This window comes from Heloderma suspectum, chromosome 1 (genome assembly GCF_057233095.1).
Source record: "Heloderma suspectum isolate Gila_16-S chromosome 1, 16-S_ref, whole genome shotgun sequence".
NCBI lineage: Eukaryota > Metazoa > Chordata > Lepidosauria > Squamata > Helodermatidae > Heloderma > Heloderma suspectum.
This window is the reverse complement of record NC_139458.1, coordinates 324,538,314-324,555,638: the sequence shown is the minus strand read 5'-3', so window position 1 is coordinate 324,555,638 and position 17,325 is coordinate 324,538,314. Positions and strand designations below refer to the sequence as shown.

At 42.2% G+C, this 17,325-nt stretch overlaps 1 long non-coding RNA gene across 1 annotated transcript in view; it reads right to left on the bottom strand.

Annotated features, from left to right (window-relative positions):
* Nucleotides 1-5,811: 5,811 nt before the first annotated feature.
* The window catches only part of LOC146359435 (uncharacterized), a 109,789-nt gene continuing 98,275 nt past the window's right edge, over nucleotides 5,812-17,325 (bottom strand). The window contains exons 2-3 of the long non-coding RNA XR_014786656.1: nucleotides 9,124-9,235; nucleotides 5,812-5,997 (exon numbers count right to left, since the gene is read on the bottom strand). This is a non-coding gene — a long non-coding RNA (uncharacterized LOC146359435). The remainder of the gene's footprint in view (nucleotides 5,998-9,123; nucleotides 9,236-17,325) is intronic.

Genomic DNA, 17,325 nt, shown 5'->3' with positions numbered 1-17,325 from the left:
AAATCAGGACTGCAAGATTAATGGATTACTAAAATTGATTAACTGATTAAAATCCTGGCTCAGTCAAAACATTGGGGCTAATTAATCAGGCACTACACACAACTCTACAGACTCCTAAAACACAAAGACAACCTTAATAAAGGTCTGCTAATTAGAATACTCTGTGTGTGTGTGTGTGTGCACGCGTGCGCGATTCCGTTATTTTTTGTCCATACAATTTTTAGATTATAGCCCACCTGTTTTGCTAACTATTGAAAGATATCTTCCTCCTAATGAAAATTACAGAATAAACTCAACTGGGCTGCTAAGTTCAGAACATGAAAGCTCATGTATCACTGTAACCTACCCAACCTTTCCTGTACTATATGATGAAGTGCTGGAAAGTGCCTTGGGGTCAGGTCACATTTTCAGTCAAATATATGTCCTTCATCATAGAACTCTGTTGAACCTATACATTATTTAGCATCTTAAATCATGAAGAGAAATGCAAAATACTAATTATGATGTAAAATTGGAAAAAGATAAAGTCCATGAAGCTAGTTACTTAAAAGCAGAATGAGCTCTAGAATTTATTTAAAAATGGCCCTAGGCCAACTTATGACTACAATTGTATAGTAATATGAGACATCATAAAAAGGTATTTTATAGTAGGATTACAGATTAATTAATATATAACATCTGCTGAAATTACAGGGATCGCTCTATCTTTTCCAAACTGATCTAGTTTTGCTTAAGCACCTAGCTTTCCATATGTACTGGCAAAGTCGCTTTAGCTGCTGAATTTTTCATTCAAGCTTCTCAAACTAGTTCAAAATAATTTATCAAACTCTCACTTGACCAGCTCAGTTGGATGTATTTTACTTCCTCCTCTCTTCCACCTTTCATTATCCTTCTTCTACTTTCAGTCTTCTTGTCTGCTACGTTATGTAGAATAGTCTTCACTGTATTCTTTGCCACAACCAAGTACTATCTCAGAAAATAAGTGTTTTCTCTCTTCTCTGTTCTTCTTAAATAATTTATCTTTCTTCCTTATAGTCTACATGTTTTATTTACTTTTTCCACTTGAATATTTTTTACCTCTTTCCATAATTTATATCATATACTCTCCTCTGCCTTCTATTATTCAGTATTGTAAATCATGGCTAGAATCCATTCCTAGGGAAGAAGCCCATTTATCATTGTCTTACATGGCCATTGTTGTGCTTTTTCCAGGTGGTCTCCTATGGAACAACCTCCCTGAACTAATCCTCAAATAACAACACCCTGTAACTCTTTTATTTTTTAAACCAACTTTGTCATCTTGTTCCAGGCACTATGACTTGTGTATAAAATGATCTTATGCTGTTTTTCTCCCTCTGCATCCCCCCCCCATCTCATTTTTTTCCTGCCTATGTCAAATGCAGAGCTTCTTTGGCTATATGCTATGTCATCTAAGCCAGATGATCCCAATCTATCTTCTTGCAGCTCGTACCTCATGTTCAAATCCCAAGACTCATTAAGCAAATGTTTAGCTAAGCATGCTTATTTAACATATACATGAAACCACAAGGAGAGTTTGTCCAGAGTTTTGGGGTTCAGTGCTACCAATATGCTGATGACACCCAGCTCTATCTCTCCTTTCCATTGAGATCCAAGGAAGCTGCTCTAGTTCTAAATCGGTATCTGATGTTGGTAACAGCCTGGATGAGGATGAACAAATTGAAGCTTAATCCAGACAAGACAGAGATGTTCCTGGTTGCTTGAAAGGCAGATCAGGGAACAGGGATTCAATACGGGCTGAATTTGTGCCTTCTTCATACAAATTGTCCAACAATCCACAGGGGAAAGGGAAGGGATGCAAATCACCCCCTCCAAAATGAAGACTCCCATTTCATGTGATCCACAGCACCTTGCCTTCTAAAACCTTCCAGTTTTCTTACTTAGGACCACCTCTCTGCTGTTTATCATTTTCAAAAGAAAGTCCACAAGGAACATAGGAGGATGAGGTGTTTTTATGCAAGTGTCCTCGAATCTATTCATCTGAAATTTGGCAGGCTTGATACCCTCAGAAGGGGCAACTGTCCCTGCAAATTTTATCCAATTCTGCCAAGAAATAAAAAAAGGTTATTGGCAGTTCCCTTAAAAAAAATCAAAATATAGAAGTGCATAGCACAAAAACCACTGCATCTCTTTTTCTGAAATTTGGAAGGCATAATCCCCTTCTAAGGAGCTACTATGCCTGCATGTTTAACCCAACTAACAAACAGAACAACATTATAGATGATGATGAAGATGATGATGATTCACCAGGATAGTCAATGGGAGGCACAAAACCTCAGTTTTCTTAATCTTAACTTGGATTTGGTACCCGAGTTGAAGCAGACAGCCTCCACATGGTCTCAACAAAATCAGGCCATTTCCCAAAGCACTGAATCGGGGTTTGAGTCAAATCTTGTGGTCGATACACATCTCTACTTTAGGTGAGCAACATGGTATGATATTTTGTCCTGTAGTCTTCTGAGTTAGAGACAATAACTTGCTTGTGTCAGCAAAATAATCTCATTATAACGGCAGGGTTTTCCTTAACATTCCATTTTTTAAAATTAGTTCTACTACACTCCCCTGAGCAACAAACAGTATCCTAAAGCAATATTTGTCCATCACCCTCTAAATAATAAAACCTGGAATCTGCTAAGTGCCCTCACCCCGTGCCCGGCTTGCCTGGCCATGGGGGGGGGGGCTGTTGCATGTGGTGGGGGAAGGACGGGACAAGGGCGAAGGCCATTGGCCTTCGCCCCTGGCGTCACCAAGGGGCAGCTCTAGCTGGCCGCTATTTAGGCTACGCTGCCCCGCCGCCTCTCATTCCGGCTATTCCAGCTCCCTCCCTCCCACCCTTACTGCAGTGTGGGTTTTACTGGTCGCCCTATTGGGGGCCGAGTAGGAATTTTGGCTCCTAGCCGCATTGGTCAGGCTCTGGGGGTTTTTGCCTACTTCGCACTACAGTTCCGATATAGAGCTGCATACGTTAATTTATCACCTCAGCGGTACAAACTTCTGGTCACATAGCTGCATCAGCGGCTCCGGGTGGGCTCTCTGCTGGGGTAGTGGACAGGTGAGCATTCGTAGGCACCGTTTCAGGTGCCTGGTAAGGCCCGAGGCTTCCGGCTCTGGGTTTTGTGGCCCCAGTTGGGAGATACGGCTTACTTTTGAGGCCAACCCTCCTCACCCACTCGGGTTCTGTGGCTCGAGGGGGGGTGACAGGGGAAGGTCTCCCAGCCCAGAACTGGGTATGTCCGATTGGTGGGCGAGGGTGGATGCCTCGCCACAGACAACGAATGCCTCACTCTACACCTGTCATGTTGGTCTTGTTGGTGGTGTGCCCGCCAGTGCTTTCTTCGCAGATTGTAATCTATCAATAAATGTGGCCCTGTTTATCCCAAATTGATTGGTGTCATCTCGTCATTTCTCCCTCTGTCCACTCGCAATTAGCTTTATCCCACTGGTCAAATAACTAACATAGGTGCTTGCAGTTGTTGCAGGAAAACAGTCCTAGCATTTTCTTCATGCCTTAGTCTTAACCATATTTACATGAAAATATTTACATCTTCCCACTTTATTTAGCAACCAGATTCCATCGCAGACAAACCAGAAGGGAAGCCATGTTTGGCTGTAGCTCCATAGCATATTCCACTGTGTTTTAGTGCCGTGTATCTCCCCTTCAAACGTTATAGATTTCTCATGTGGCACATCTGGTGGAACCTAGCCGCCACACAGAGTAAGGTGATGAAGAAATTTCATTGATTTCAACTCAACAAACTCAACAAAAGTCAGTATCGAATCCCTCAAACAGAGAATCCATATTTACTGGGGCAACAGGACCTTGAAACAGGATTTAATAAATGGCAGGCTTCATTAACTCAGCCCTGGTAGAACAGGTATATAGCCTGCCATACATCTGTAATGTCTGAGGTGGTTCATATTCTGTATCCCACTTCCCCTCTTTCCCAAACAAAAATTAGGTTCCATAGAAAATAAATTCCTGAAATACAAATACAGATACCATAACTGAAGGCAACTGTAAGCCTGCTTTGTTCATTTGTTCATGTAGTAAGTCATGTAGTAACCCAGGTAAGTCGAGGAGCCAGCGCTTGTCCTTGTGGCTTGCTACAGGGGCCACTTAGAAGGGAAGCATAAGGACAGACTGGGAGCAAAGGACGCACCTGGATATAAGGTTTACAAATCACTTTAAAGCCTGCTGATAAGCTAGAGCTCTGGTTCAACGAGTCACAGAGACCAAAGTAGGTGACAGAGCAAAAACACTTTGGTGGCCTCATAGAAAGGGGAAGAGAGGGTGTGAAAGATTCCCCCTGCCCCCGCTTGCTGGATAGTTTCTTTACAGCTTTCATGATGTTCCTGCTCTAGGGAATGAGTAGTTTTTATTGGGACTGTTCAGATGACTTACACACACAGACATGCATGCAAAGAATGTATGAGGGAATTCATGGGGCAGTGTAGGCCAGCTTCATGAATTCCCTCCCGCTGTACCTGGAGGTTTCCCACCATCATCAGCACATTTGGTGAGGGAGATCCACCACACAGTGCGGGTCTTGGTCTAATCCATCCTCACATGGAGAATCCCTAAGCACATACAGCAGCATGTCTACAGAGCCCCTTCTCATGCACTCCAGATGGTGGTGAAGCATGGCCACCAGACGTGGCAAGAGACAGTGCTAGCCCACACAATTGCATGACCCACATCCTGTGTTCTTTCAGTTCCCATTATCATCACTTAATTGTTCTCGGAAATAGTTGCTATCTGATGATCTTCAAAAAAATTGAAGGCTTCTGGTGAACTGGCTACTGTGCTCCTGGCCTGGCTGTGGTGTTGGTGAACACTAGGTCAGTTTGTAATAAGACCTCACCCATTTGGTGGGGTACCAGAGGGGCACCAGTGGCGATACATTGCCTAGGGCCCTCAAACATGGTGCTACCCCTGGCTACATGTATCTGGATCTGAAAAATGTGCAAGGTTTGGTAACAAAGTTATCTCCTTAACTTTACTCATAAATCAAAGATAGGAAACAAGGACCCCATCCAGCCCCTGCCCTTATCTCCAATCAGAGAAAGTTGAAGATAAGGGATTTCCCCTCCACCCTCCCATGCTCCAAGTGGTGCTTTAAAAAAGCTTCCATGGGTGAGAATGGAGGCTTTTAAAAGCCTCATTGCAGCACAAGGAGGGGGCATTTGGAGAGCACTGCTGGGGAGAGAAGGGCTAACCCTCACTTCCCCAATGTGGTGCTCCCCCTAAAAAATTCACCCCTTCCCTGCTGCAATCAGGCTTTTAAAAAGGGAGGCTTTTTAAAAGCCTGACTGTAATGGGGGATGTATGAGTAAATGTTTATATGAGTCTGTGTGTGTGCATGACTGTGTGAGAGAGTAAATGGGGTCTGGGAAATCAGGTTGGGGCTACATGCCAGCACTTTGCGGCGCAGCCCCTGACATGCTTTCTGTGAACTAATTTGGCCTTCAGCCTGAAAAGGGTTCCCCACCCCTGCTGAATTGTTTCAGAGTTTTTGTTCTCTGTATAAGCACAAGTGAATGGTCACTAAGGGTTCGATATCATGTTATCAAAACACAGTTATTTATCCCTTTGCTTGTGTGGACACCCTCTTGTCAGCTTTCTTACTAGCATCTGACATTTTTGAAAGGCTGAGGTGAGAACACTCATATTATTCACTGTTGGCTCTTCAATTTAGAAAGGTATGTGTCATGTCAGGAAGTACAGCAAAAGAGAAAGATTGGGAAAATGGAAAGAAAATGTGGACAGCATGTACAACATTGATTTTTATTTATTTATTTTTTAAAGATGTCTAAATTCAAGAATTGTTTTACTTCAAAGAAGTTATTTAAACAAAATATTAATGGCTTGAAGTGCAGTATCAAATGTGGAATCTTCAGTGAAGGTTTGACAGAATTCTGTGTCTTCTTCCAGTACAGGAATTCTGCTCCAGGGCTCTTCTGCAGAAAAGTCAATTTATAAGAGCTTGGTGATGTCACTGGAGTGGGTTTAATTAAGATACTGTTTTGAAAGTGTAGCAAACTTTTAGCTGTCTTGTACAAAAGTCCCATGAACACCTCTAAATGATGTTATACTTTTATATTAGGTAAAAATATGTTTTAAGGAAAGAAAATAGTCATTTGATCCAGACATGTGCACAGATTAGTGATTCAGAGAGGGAAATGCATAGATTATTACATTTTAAACCTACTCTTCTTCCCAGGAGCTCAGGCTGGAATTACATGTTCCTCCCATTTTATCCTGTTAGGTAGGTTGGGCTGAAGGAGAATGAATGTTGGCTCTAAGGAATAAACACAGATAAATTTCCTCTGCTTAAATGAACAAATAAACCAATCTAGGTGGGGAAACTCTGCGTGTACATAGGAGCTACTGCATACTGCATTACTAAAAATGTCTAGGAAATAGAAGCATAAAAACCACAAAGTTGACTTTTTCTGCAAGGGCAATGGAAGCATATAAATTTCAGGGGGGCAGAGAGGTAGTCTGATTGCTTCATCACTTCTGTCAACACACACACACCTTTTTTCTGTCCTGGGTGAGTTCAAAAATAAGCAATTGTGCAGGTTTTCCGCATGGTTCAGGTTAAACAAGAGAAAAGCCTTTTGTAGTGGGCATCAATTGGCCAGCGCTTGCCACATCTCCAACATACTTCCTTCTCAATTCCCAGAGCAGTTTTGCATTAAAAAATAAAAAGTCAGCATGCCCAATGTATGAGGCTGGTGGAAAGACTGTGGGCACTGGAAGCAACTCACTAATACAGCATCTGGCTTAATAGTATGTAAGCTTGTAAAACCAGTTGTGAAGCTTGCTTCATGCTGTAAATGAAAAGCCAGCTGTGACATCTTTTTGCAGGTTTCACAGTCATGTGTATATAGTCTAATAAATGTGTGAAACTTGGGGCAGGGACCGTAGCCACGATCCCTCTGCCTCGCGTGTGCGTTCACCCATTAATTCTACACTGATTGTCTGTAAAGGGCTTCACTCAGTGCCAAACTAGACCTGTTGGTAAATGCATCCTTGCATTTAATGCACCTTTTTAAAAAATGCAAATAGCCATTGTGGGGTTCTGATAATTATTCAGAGCAGGGGAGGGGAGTTTAACACTTTTCTCCCTTCTGCAGTCCTGATGAATATCACTCTTCTAAGCTAATCTTTCCGTTGGGAAGAAATCCCCCATCTAGCATGTAAACATCTTAATATAGCTCCTAAAGCCTTATTCCAAATTAACATAAGAAAGCAGGAGACATTACTACTGGACATTTATTTCTGTAACTAGTACCTATGTGCAAATCACTGCACCATCCTTACATCATCCAGCTTCTCAATATCCCTGTAAGATAGGTTGCTATAATATTCCCGTTTTTGGGGATAGGAACTGAGGCTGAGAGAAGATAACTTGATTGGGGCCTTGCAGTAACTAAGCTGGAAGAACCTGGATTCCGCAACCCTGTTCTTAAGTTGTTTGGTGTGACTTCCAAACCTGGAATCTGGGTTGTTGAGGGGAAAACAATCCAAAATGTTAACCTATGGTTTGTTGTTGGGCTAAAACTCTGGGTCCCCCCGCCCCACTCTACAATGACAACCCAGAGTTCTGGGTCCCCACATTACACCAAACAAGCCTGGAATCCTGGGTTGTTTTCTAAAGCAGATGCAAAGCAGAAGCAGTCAGCTGGTGGGAGGCAGTGCATTCGCTCACTTGGTCCTGCACAGCCCCAAACAGCCATGGGTTGTTTGTTAATTAACCCATGTTTGGTCATTACATGCAAACCAGGTCACTGTCTTCTTCACCAAAGTCCAAGAATCACATACAGCACAAACATGTCCTTGGTCAAGTTCCAGGTTAATAACCACAGTTTGTTTTTAAATATTAGCTACTGCCTGTTCTTTCAGGATAGTGTGGACAACATGAAGAGGAATTGCTACTCCTTCTGGCAACATTAACAACTGTATGGATTTCCAATTGGAACACATCTTTGGGGAAGCATATATCATTTAGCAATTTCCTTGGCATTAATTCACACTCTTTCAGAGAGACTGTTTGTAAGAGAGTTTTTTCTGCACTTCTAAAAATGCTTTAAGTAGGATTGCTGTTTGATAACCAACTACATTCCTCACTACTGTGGATTGATTAGTTTATCTATAGTCCACCTCATCCCAAAGGCTTAGGATGGGTAGCAAAAGCAAAAGTACTCTCAACACAAGACTCTTAATAAAGATAAGCCACTTGGAGTATGTTATATGGGTCTTCCTTGTTCTTTCTTGTTGCTGTTCTTCCCTTCTTCTTTTTTTAAGGTTGATTGTTTAAACCTATCAAGTCCTATGCAACTTAGACCCAACATACTATAGAGACCAGTAGCTTCCCATTTGTCCTGTTATGCTCCCTGATCAAGACAGTGTTTTAATGATACCATTGTGCATTAGTCAGAGGTGGGAACATGAAGTCCTCCAGACATTCATGAACTCCAACTCCCATCAGCTCCAGTCTTCATGGACAATGGTCAGGGATTATGGGAGTTACAATCCAACAACATCTGAAGGACCACAGATTCCCCACCCCTGCATTATGCTCAAAGAGAAAAAGTATAAAGGGAGGACTATAATGGGGGCATAGGGACTCATTTTAATTGGAAGTCTACCACACTACAAACCTGAGCCCCTTTTGGGAAATGTGATTAGGCTGGCTTTTGGGCTAAGTCAGTGGGGGAGGGGCATTTAATATACCCTGGGATGAACTTCCCCCACACACACACATTATTTTCCTGACATCCCCACCCCCAAAAAGCTGATACTTTCCATGGCATGAAAAATTGATTGAGTTAATTTATATCTGGCCTTTCTGCCAAAAAATGGCACTCAAGCTGGCTAACAATAAAATCCAGATTCAAAATAAATTCTGAATTCAAACATTATAAAAACAAATACATGAAAAACACAACAATAAAATAAACAGCACCAACCAATCAAAAACCCTTTCAGCAACAGACCAGCTTATATGCCAAAGGCCTGTCTCAGCAAAAATATATTTGCCTGCCAATGGGAGGACAACAGAGAATGGGTCAGCTTACCCTCCCTCAGCAGAGTTCCAGAGCCTGGGAACATCCATTGGGAAGATCCTCTCTCACATCCCCACCAGACATCCCTCTGAAGGCAGCAGTACTGAGAGAAGAGCCTCCATAGCTGCATTAAAAAAGAAAAAAGATGCCAATACAATCACACATTTCTTGTCTTCTTTATTTTGTCCCTTGTACACTATTCTAGACCAGCAAGCATAGGTGATGTATTTTAAGAGAGGGGTAGCTGCAATCTCATGTATCCGACCTTTGTGTACTTGATTGGGAATAATTTCCAATCCATTTATCACACACAGACATGTGCAAAAGGCCCCCACTTCTTTAGGCCAACCTGGGTCATGAGAATCATTTCTTCTAAGCAGGTAAGTACAACATACATTGCAGACAATTTCTTCTGTCAAAATATAAGCATCATTTGATGTGGGGATGGTAGCAACCTCCTTAATTTGTTCCCTCCTGATAGATGACAGGCATTTGAAATCTCCATTTCCTGGCAGCTGCTTGAAAGACTGTCTCCTGAACTGTGCTAAGGCCTCTGCTACACAGACATGGAAACTTGTTTGTGGATGCCTGATCTGGAATTTGGAATACTGAGAGGCTCTTAAAAGCTCTCCCTGTGTCTGAATTGAAGTATAGGCAGCAGCATTGGCTTCACAGAATGAGAAACAAAGAACAAGTGGGTAGATCATTTTTGTTGGAACAATAGCCTGAAGTTAGCCCAAGATACTGGATCCTTTTCATACATCAAAGAATATTGTCTAAAAGAATATACTGTGCAGCTGTGAAGCTTTGCTTTTGCACTTGTCCTAAATATGGCCTTTGATTGATATAGAACAGGTATGATAGAACTTACTAGATTTAACCACTATCTGTGGTTAAATGTGCAAGGCTGTGAATTTCTTACAGCTCTGCTTCTGAACCCAGAAAAGGAGCCCCTCTCTGAAACTCAGAGATGTAGCAGATCAACAAAGAAGAATACATGTGTAGTCACAATTTCAATTCATATGTATGTATATATTCCAACTCTATTATCACTGTGCGATATTGTTTCTTACAAGCTGTGTGATGACATTTCCCTGAATTGTCACATAGAGTCTGCCATTCTTTTGATACAACACTAAGCAAAATGCAACAATAATTGGCTACATTTGAATGCTGACCGTCAGTTTTAAGCAGCATACCACGTAATGTACTGCAGCATGCACTATGGTTTTTCTTCCACAGAACTATGTGATGAGATAGTGTTTACAATCTGTTGGGACAGGTAACTTTTAGCAGGAAATTTGTATGCTTAGCAAGATCTTCACATATTTAAAAGTTGCATTTCTGGGCAGGTAGTATAATTTGGTTACAGTCTTGAAGTGATACCACATACTAAGAGATTAATTAGTATGCTTGATGCAGATAGGCATTTGTGACTGCAAAAGATGTCTAGTTGGTAGATTCAGTGGACTGGATGCAGTGTTTTCTTCCACCAGTGGTAGGAACTTCTGAACAGAATTCCACTCAGAACACTTCTGCTGGTGGAAAGGAGGGAGTGGTGATTTTGCCAATTTCCTCCTTTTCCTGAAGCTCCCAGTACCACCTCCTCCCAGTACCACCTTCCAGAGGGTCCTCCAATCCCCCAAAGCAGGTTTCCAGGGGCCCCAGGGGGCTGCAGGATAGGAGTTTCTGGAAATTGTCTCTTCTCCTAGCTGGAAAATAAAAAAAGCCCTCCTGTGGACAGAGGGAGCCCTTCCATCTGTGGGAGGCAAATTCTGGATCTAAACCAATGTTTTTCTATTGTCTGCTCATTCTTTGAAAGGGATTCAGTGCTTGGATATAAATGGCCTGACTCTGGGGATTCCTTAGAGATGCAGGAGCTCTGATGTAGGCATATGGTTGTGGTACATGAAAGAGCTATTAAATTCTAAGTCACTGTACATGTACAGTGGTGAAGTAAGTGGGAAAGCCCACCCATGTGGAAACTTTGGGGACTCATCAGAGTATATGTGAACTGTGGATCTGACCACTGGGTAAATTCACATTGCCATGTTATCCTGGTTGTAGTATGTGCTGCTCCAAATGTGTAAACATCTTGTATGTTCTCACCTTGCCTACAAGTGAGACACTTAATTCATCACATAATACCTGAAATGTATTAATACCCTTATTATTGCACTATAAGATCCTGAGTGATATTTCTGTGCTCTGATCCTATCCTGAGAATTCAGCTTTAAAGGGTGGCGGCTATGCAGCATCCCATTCCACTAGTCAGTCTTTCTTTGCTTCCTTTTGAATCAAGCGCATTGCCTTTTCAGAGTGAACATTCCCATGCACATCACCACATCCAAGAGATGCCTTGCATGAGAAGATATTTATTGAGTCTGTTATGTTCGAAACAAATGATCCACTATCTTCATCTATTTGCCTTTACAATTACTGACTTTTTGTATTCAATACTAATTGTATTACAAAAATGCTCAGTTGTGAAATATGCAGTCTCTTTAAGTGCTTTTTGTAGTACAATTTATATTATGCAAATGGATTAAGTATTTTGGTTAGCATTACTATTTTAGCCTGACATTTGTTTTGCCTTGGAATAATGTTAGGGATTAATCTGGAACCTCAAGACAGTCACTGTTTGCAGCCTTAACGCTACACACTCTAAAGGAACTTTGCACATTAAAACTAAACTCATTGTATGACGGAGAATGAATTGAAGCTTGACCTCTCACTTGCATTTTCAGACAAGAAAGGCACAAGTTGAATTTCTTGACACTTTCAATTGAGTAATAGATGTGAGATGGATATAGTGGCATTTCATTTGATGGGTATCCAGTTAACCCACTACTGGGATCTGTATTTCTGATTGATTGGAAATATTTATACTCTGCCTTTCAATCCAATGATTTACGAAGTGGCTTACAACACATTAAAGCAGTAGAAAGAACTGTAACTGGAGATGTAGTTATTATTTGCATGAAATTAAAGAATGTACTGTATACCGTTTAATTCATAAATCTACCAAGCAGAATAATTTTGTCTGCTAAATTGTACACACTGCATTTCATACAGTATTTGGGCACAGAAAACCTACTGGTTGGGGCGGGGTTCTCCAATATCAGAGCCTCCAAAGAATCTTGCGGACTTTTACCAGCAGGGCACAAGGGAGGAAGGAAAAGCAAGTTATTTTCTTCCTTTTCTGGGTGTTTTTCTTAAACTGTTTCCCTCCCATTGATGTTAAAGCCTTTTGCATGACATTTTAAGTGACACTTCCCCAACATTTGTGATGGCATGCAAGTCATTCTACACATGGTAGCAGCTCCACACAACCAGCCGACTGCAGGCTGTACTGGCCCCAGGATTGTAGCCAAGTCATTTGTAGTGTTAGGGGGCCTAGAGATCCATAATGCTTGCTTAAGTTCATTATTGGTGCAATTCCCTTGCTAGCAAGCCTCTGAGCATGTGAGGATGATTCCAAGGGCCGATAGCGCGGCCTAGCACATTCCATACTAATGAGTGGGCACCACACTTTAAGAAGGATGCAGACAAACTGGAGAGGGTTCAAAGGAGGGCAACAAAGATGATCAGGGGACTGGAAACAAAGCCCTATGAAGAGAGACTGAAAGAACTGGGCATGTTTAGCCTTGAGAAGAGAAGACTGAGGGGAGATATGATAGCACTCTTCAAGTACTTGAAAGGTTGTCACAGAGAAGAAGGCCAGGATCTCTTCTTGATCATCCCAGAGTGCAGGACATGGAATAATGGGCTCAAGTTACAGGAAGCCAGATTCCAGCTGAACATCAGGAAAAACTTCCTGAGTGTCAGACCAATACGACAATGGAACCAATTACCTGGGGAGGTGGTAGGCTCTCCCACACTGGAGGCCTTCAAGACGAGGCTGGACAGCCATTTGTCAGGGATGCTCTGACTTGGATTCCTGCACTGAGCAGGGGGTTGGACTTGATGGCCTTGTAGGCCCCTTCCAACCCTACTATTCTATGATTCTATGATTCTATGAGTGAGAGTGTTATCAAGCACTCTGCCTGGGAAGTGAGGTTTGTCAACAGGTGGCTGTGCTTGAAAACCAAACACTTCTAGCCTATGCTGGGAATGAACTCTAGGGGTGCTTGCTAGTGTCGTGCTGCCTCATTGCTGACATGTATGGTATAAAACCCATTGTACCCCATGGCTCTGGGTTCAGAGAAGCTGTCTGATACAACCAGCCTGTGTGCTGTAAGTTGCCCAATAAAGTTATCCTTGTAAGCAAACCTTTGAATCTGATGTATCACTATCTTGGCATCTTTAACCTAAGAGTTCAACGCCCACTTCAGGGGTGACACACAGGCAAAGCCAACACAGTCAAGACTTCCAAGCTCTTTCTCACTGCCAACCAGTGCTTAGCAATGGTATGAGCCATTCCTACTTTGGCTCAGTCTTCTCCCAAAAGAGGGTCTATGACCCCCCTGGCAAAGGCGAAGTACAGGCTGAAGGGGCAGGATTGCAGCTTGAGATCGACAGGCATATGGTCAAGGAACACCTCATTACTTTGAATGAGTTCAAATCTCCAGGGCCAGATGAACTGCATCCTAGAGTAATAAAGGAACTGGCAGAAGAACTCTCAGAACCTCTGTCTATTCTCTTTGAGAAATCATGGAGGACCGGGGAAGTGCCAGATGACTGGAGGAGGGCTAACGTTGTCCCTATCTTCAAAAAGGGTAAAAAGGAGGAACCTGGGAACTACAGACCAGTCAGTCTGACATCAATCCCTGGGAAAATTCTGGAGCAGATCATAAAGCAATCCATCTGGAAGCACCTTGACAACAATGCCGTGATTACTCGAAGCCAACATGGATTTGTCAAAAACAAGTCCTGCCAGACAAATCTGATCTCATTTTTTGATCAAGTCACCTCCCTTGTAGACCGTGGGAATGCTGTAGACATCATATACCTCGACTTCAGCAAAGCTTTCGACAAAGTGCCCCATGATATCCTGATGAGCAAACTTGCTCGAAGTGGGCTAGATGAAACAACGATCATGTGGATCCACAGTTGGCTACAGAATCGGACTCAAAGAGTGCTTATCAATGGGACCTTCTCAAGCTGGGGAGAGGTAACAAGTGGGGTACCGCAGGGCTCAGTCCTGGGCCCAGTGCTCTTCAACATTTGTATTAATGACTTGGAGGAGGAAGTGCAGGGAATGCTGATCAAATTTGCAGATGACACAAAATTGGGCGGGATAGCTAATACTTTGGAAGACAGAAACAAAATTCAAAGTGATCTGGATAGACTGGAGTGCTGGGCAGAAAACAACAGAATGGCATTTAATAGGGACAAATGCCAAGTTCTGCACCTAGGAAAAAGAAACCAAATGCACAGTTACAAGATGGGGGATACGTGGCTCAACCACACTACGAGCGAGAAGGATCTTGGAATTGTCGTCGATCACAAGCTGAATATGAGCCAACAATGTGATGTGGCTGCAAAAAAGGCAAATGCTATTTTGGGCTGCATTAATAGAAGCATCGCTTCCAAATCCCGGGAAGTACTAGTTCCCCTCTACTCAGCACTGGTTAGGCCTCATCTGGAGTACTGTGTCCAGTTCTGGGCACCACACTTTAAGAAGGATGCAGACAAGCTGGAGAGGGTTCAAAGGAGGGCAACAAAGATGATCAGGGGACTGGAAACAAAGCCCTATGAAGAGAGACTGAAAGAACTGGGCATGTTTAGCCTTGAGAAGAGAAGACTGAGGGGAGATATGATAGCACTCTTCAAGTACTTGAAAGGTTGTCACAGAGAAGAAGGCCAGGATCTCTTCTTGATCATCCCAGAGTGCAGGACACGGAATAATGGGCTCAAGTTACAGGAAGCCAGATTCCGGCTGAACATCAGGAAAAACTTCCTGAGTGTCAGAGCAATACGGCAATGGAACCAATTACCTGGGGAGGTGGTGGGCTCTCCCACACTGGAGGCCTTTAAGACGAGGCTGGACAGCCATTTGTCAGGGATGCTCTGACTTGGATTCCTGCATTGAGCAGGGGGTTGGACTCGATGGCCTTGTAGGCCCCTTCCAACCCTACTATACTATTCTACTATACTATTATATTCTATCCCTCAGTGGAAAGTCAATTGTCTGTTAATGGCAGCCAAGTAAATGTCATGTGATTGATGTAATGGTTCAAATCCTTCTGAACATTCATGGAACAAATGGCAAAGCAAACTTCCTTCTTAAGGATTAGTATGTGCTAATGGTGGGTAACCTGCCTGTATCCCCCTGGAAAAAAACAAGCCACTCAAGCCAAATCAGTCTTCTTTTACATAGAACAAACTAGTTGAGCAGTGTTAAAAGCTGGGTATTGATTTGTGCCCAGACTGAAAGTCATGCGCTGATGTAAATGAAAATGTGTCAAGAGTCAATATTGATTTTTTTTTAAGTTAGGTTGTCCCCTGGGAAATGCTGCCAGATGTACTGCGATGCTTGTCTGTGAGTGAAATAAGACCCTTTTCCACAAGGCTACACATGTCCAGGCATCAAACTTCCTTCTTTTACTGAAGCAAAATGGGCTCAGTACTGATATCAGCAGTATCTTCTTTTGAGAAAACAGTTGGGTGAAAGAGGAAAGGCATCACATTCCAAAGGGCATAAGGTTTAAGGTGTGGATTTGAAATCTCCAAACTTCCTCTAAAAGTACGTTGAATTAAAACTTCATTTTACCTTAATGGTAATTAGCACCAAAGAGTTACCAGAAACGTTGTGCAATTTTGAGGCATAAGGACAGCATGGACTCTAAAACATTTTGTTTTACATTTTGCATTTTACATTTTGAACTAGTAAGCTATATATATTTATAGCTATATATATATATATATATATATATACACACACACACACACACACACACACACACATATACATACATACATACATATATGGCAAAGCAGGGGGACAATATTTTCTATACCTTTAGATGCTGGATGTTTATAACACCTAAAGAATATCTAGAAAATGCTGTGAAGGGACATAACACAGCACTGCTGCTAAACCTTGGCAGATCTTGCCATATATGCTAGCTCAGTGAGAGATCATTTGGGAACCAGATGTAAACTGCTCTAAGCTCCTTGGAGAAAGAGCCAGGTATAAGGCTGATACATAATAACAAAGGTTATATATGTCGTTGGATGAATAAGATGACAGCTAATTGTGCAGAGTAGGACTGCAGCCTAAACCTTTCATAAGATATTACCAAGATCTAGGTATAAAGTAGGTTAAATATCTACAGCCATAATCCAAAGGGCTGCGTGCCATGTAAGAAATACATACAAGAGCTTTACACAGTATCCCCATTCCAACAACAGTCTCTCATGGACCCTGAAAAGCTGCTCCTGAAAGAGTGATATTCCATGAGGCATGAGGTGCTGCCAGTGGAAAGAAAAACTGGAGCACACAAGCTTGTTCGTTCAGATCCTGGACAGTATATGGAGTAGAAATCTGTGAAAATTGGCTGTTTTACATATGAAGTGCTTTGGAGCCATATAATGGCCTGTGCAATTTCAAAGTAAAGGCTGGAGAGTGAATGTGATTATATTTTATCTCATTTTTTCCAGCTAAACTCAAGAATACCCTGAAAATTTAATAGCGTATGAATGAAAGTATCCATGCTGTGGGTATAAAACAAACAGACAGCTTTGCTTTCCTGAAGTGATATTTGGTCCTACTGCTTTGCTTCCAAAGTGTAGACTATTTAAATGATGCTACTCTAATATGCTGTTGCATCAGAGCAGTTAAAAGAATTTAAACATCTTTCCAGTCCAAACCTCCAGTAATGACATATGTACCAGTCCATTTCCTCATCCCCGGTCGTCTTTAAAATTAGCAAGGCAAAAAAAAGGGGATGGGGAAGCAGTACTCTCCTCACTTTGGTGGTGGGACTGTAAGAAACAGGAAGAAGAGTATTGAGTAGCACTGATAACTGGTATATTGTTGTAAACAGCTAGCGTTCTGACTGTTGCCTCTTCTTTTGCTGGTGCACGCAATGTAGCCTGGGGAATACAATGGTCTATTATTGGACATGAAGCTGAAGACAGCATCGCTATAATGGGGCAATTAACTCTAACACTCAGCAACTCTTGATCTGCAGAATTTTGTTTTAAGATTACAATGATGAGCTGGAGATTAACACTTCTGGGTGTAACAGGGCTGATGAGACATGGCTT